The sequence below is a fragment of the Ostrinia nubilalis genome, chromosome 16 (assembly GCF_963855985.1).
Source record: "Ostrinia nubilalis chromosome 16, ilOstNubi1.1, whole genome shotgun sequence".
NCBI lineage: Eukaryota > Metazoa > Arthropoda > Insecta > Lepidoptera > Crambidae > Ostrinia > Ostrinia nubilalis.
In genome coordinates this window covers 3,389,345-3,393,309 of record NC_087103.1, presented here as the reverse complement: position 1 = coordinate 3,393,309, position 3,965 = coordinate 3,389,345, and the positions used below count along the sequence as shown (strand labels likewise).

The 3,965-nt window shown below is 34.8% G+C and overlaps 1 long non-coding RNA gene across 1 annotated transcript; it reads right to left on the bottom strand.

The window, feature by feature from the left end:
* Positions 1 to 2,686: 2,686 nt before the first annotated feature.
* Positions 2,687 to 3,615, bottom strand: LOC135079248 (uncharacterized). The gene is made up of 2 exons (XR_010258764.1): positions 3,306 to 3,615; positions 2,687 to 2,931 (listed from the first exon to the last, which is right to left on the bottom strand). It is a non-coding gene; the product is annotated as an uncharacterized LOC135079248 (long non-coding RNA).
* Between the last annotated feature and the right edge of the window lie 350 nt (positions 3,616 to 3,965).

Below are 3,965 nucleotides of genomic sequence, written 5' to 3'. Positions count from 1 at the left end.
TGAACAATGAATGAATGAAATGATTTATTTACATGTACGAAACTTAGTACTTTTTCTTGTATTAAGTTATGTTGGACATCTCAAAAACCTGTTTTTCTCGTTAATCAAGCCGTACGTAGTGATTAAATCCTATTTTGATCTGAATACAGTTTTACACAGTAAGAATGGATAGTGAAAGTGAAGAAGAACGACCTGCGCCAGATACTCCAAAAAAGAAATTAGCTAAAAGAGGAGAGCTTCCTGCATCAGAAAGGGATAAGCACAGATCACAAAAGTATCGTGCCGATTGGGAAAAATTGGATTTGTTCAAGGGCTGGTTAGGGCCCGGTAAAAACCAATTTAAAGCCAAGTGCACTGTTTGTGACGTCGAAATGGTTTCGGAATATGGAGTTTTAAAGTTACACTCTTCAAGGCAAAAGCATATAAAAGCCATGTCTGCATCATCAAGCAAAACTAAACAGCGTAATATGATGTCAGCATTTGTGACTAAAGGAGTTGTGCCGAAAAATAAAGTTGTCACATCGACTGAAATCAAGTTGGCTGCTTTTCTAGCTGAACATAATATTGCATTCCAAACCGCAGATCATATGTCAGACTTAATAAATGGTATATTGGAAGATTTCGGAGTGGAACAAAAAATTTCTATGAAAAGAACTAAAGCTACAGCTGTGATTACCGAAGTCATTGGTAAAGAAGAAAAATCGTCTCTAGCCACAAAACTGAAAACTGAAAAATTCAGTGCTATGTCTGACGAATCCACAGATGTCAGCACTCACAAAGCGAGTTGTATAATTGTAAGATATTATGACGTCGACGAAAATAAAATTTTGAGTAAGTTCTGGGATCTTTGCAAAATATTTAGCTCAGATGATGAAAAAACAGCAGAAGAAGGTGCTACGGGGGAAAATTTGTATAGAATACTCATGAAGTCTTTTTCTGACTGGGGTATACCGATTGAAAATATTGTTGGTTTTGGTGCAGACGGTTGCAACGTGATGATGGGTGGGAATAACTCTGTGGCGAGCAGACTCAAGGAAAACTTGCCCGGTATATTTGTAATAAAATGTGTTTGCCACTCTGCACACCTTTGCGCATCTGAATCATGCAAACAGTTACCAAGACGCTGCGAAGATTTAGCTAGAGAGATTTATAGTTTTTTTAAAAACAGTTCGAAAAGACAATTTCGCCTTCAACAATTTCAAGATTTTGTGAGTACTTCACCTCATAAGCTTTTACATCCTTCGCAGACACGTTGGTTGTCATTGGTGGCGGTGGTAGATCGATTGTTAGAACAATGGGATGCATTAAAATTGTTCTTTACTGATTGCTGGCTGAATGAACGTCTTCTTTCAACCGAACTGATATTCAAAAGTTTGAATGATCCATTCATACAACTTTATTACTTGTTCTTGTCTTGGATATTGCCGAAATTCACCAACTTCAACAAACTTTTTCAATCGGAAAAAGTAGTGATCACGTTGTTAAACGAAAAGGTGCGCGAAATGTATAAAGACATTTTGCTGTGTATTTTGGATCGTGATTATGTCAACAAAACAGAGCTGTCTGCTATTGACCTTGAACGACAAGACAAATGGTTGAAAGATGAACAAATGTATCTGGGAATTCAAGTGATGAACAAAATTACACAGCCTGAACTTCGTTGCCAGAGTACTGCTTTCAAGGAGTTTTTTCAACGCTGTCGGCATTTTTTAATCACAAGTGCTAAAGAAATTAAAAAAAGATATGATTTAGATGACCCCATTTTATCAAAACTGGACTGCCTTGAACCTACCAATGCTGCTTCCAGTAACTACAGGAAAAAGGTACCGACGTTACAGCCACTCATGATACTTCTTCCGAGAATAATAAAACCAGAGCAGAGCAGAGAGATGCAGGCAATAGATGATGAATGGCGCAGTTTTCCGAGTATTGCTGATAAAATTGATTTAATTTCTATGAATACCGATGAGTTTTGGGGTGTAATTAAAAAACAATTTGAAGAATACAAAACACTGGCTCAGTTTGCCATAAATGTGTTGTGTTTACCCCATTCCAGTGCAGACTGTGAAAGGGCATTCAGTGAAGTCAATTTAATTAAAACAAAACTTAGAAATAGTTTGTCTAATGAAACACTGAAGGGAACATTATTGGCCAAGCAATTAATACGAAGAAACGAAAATTGCACAAAGTTTAAGCCAACTACAGAAATGTTAAAAAATATGACCTCAGAAAATTTGTACAAATCGAATAAATAGTTTTAGTATTATAATTCTAATACTGGAACTTCTTTTAATAAAAACTGAACTTCTAAGTTGTACGATCTTTTCATTTAAACATTTCCTTGGAATACGATTTTTTTGTGGTTGACGTACGATCATGCCTTTTTTTCATCTGGCAGCCCTGGTCAGAATAGAGGGACCATAAAGTTAATATTCCTTCGGAATAGAGCAACAATCACGAGCTGTCAAACGAAACCAAAAATGAGATGTCATATGTGTGTGTAAAAATAAATATGTGTGCATGTCAGTGATGTATGTATGTCGTTACTGTTCACATGAATATCGATATCGGTTAAATATTAATTAACACCTAACAGTAATAATATAAATAGAATAGGATGGAATGGGATTGTAGGTATATGGGAATTGGGAGAGTGGCCAAAGAAAATAAAAAAAAACTCAGAAGATTAAAATTATTCAACTTATTTATTTGGAAGAATGAGAGTTACAAACATCAAGACATCCATACAAACTTTCGCATTTATAATATTAGTAGGAGTAAAACAATAATTAAAAAATGATAATTCTGACGATAACGTAAGAAAATAGGATTCTAACGATGTAATAATCGTTGTTGGCCGTATAGTGTAGTGGTTTGAAACGGACTACTATTCCGGAGGTAGCGGGTTCGATTCCCGCACAGTACAAACATCTGTGTGCATAAACATATTTATTATTATATTTAGTATGTAATATTTAGTTTAGTTTATTAACTAACAGGTAATTACAAAATAATACTTTTCTATATTCACATACAAACGCCATTTATGTACCTACATAATCAGCAGTGACTGTGATAAACAGCGCAGAAAATATATTTATCGATTGTGGTACAACCCTAGTGTAAAACGAAAATTATTTCTTTACACAAAATATTCATAAATTCTGGATTATGAGCATGAAATCTTTGCTTACAACTTAAATTAATGTTTAAAGAACATAATTATCACACTTAGTGCTTAAAATTCTAAGCGCATTCACAAAAATAAAGCTAAAGTTTGGAGGTGTCGATTTCAATAAATTTACCTGTGAAATGAATATTTTGCAGGATTATTCCTTTGGTGTACATCACAATCAAGGACGGAACAGGTCACCATTATATAAGAAAACAAATTTTCCAAAAATAAACAGGATTTTACGATATTTTTATAAAAAACTATAATTTAAAATTTTCTTTGTGCCTCTATGTGTCACTGCCTGTCAAATCTTTTGCAAAAATGGTTCTATTGACGTGACGATGATAGCATCACACATCTCTTTTTATCACACAGGGTTGCAGATAGTGACATCTCGCTCGCTCATTCTTTGTTGCTCTATTCCGAAGGAATATTAACTTTATGAGAGGGACGCGCGGAGACGACTCCGCGCGCTTTTGTGCTAAGTGATGAATTGTATCTAAAATAAGACAATATAATGTATAAGATGAGTATCCAGTGTTTTATTTATGAGAATAGATCTACCGGCCTCTAATAGTTCAGAAGTGAGATCTGAAACCTATGATAGTAACGTGATTTCAAAGTGTTCCAGGTGACCAATGTTTCGTGTTATTTGTCACGAATATTAACACAAAACGCCCACGATTCTATGATTAAAATTGAATATGATGAAGAGAGAATGTCAAGGAAACCACGCTGACAAAGGTGTGAGATGCAGAAAAGTATTTAAGTACGAGAAATGATGGACGCA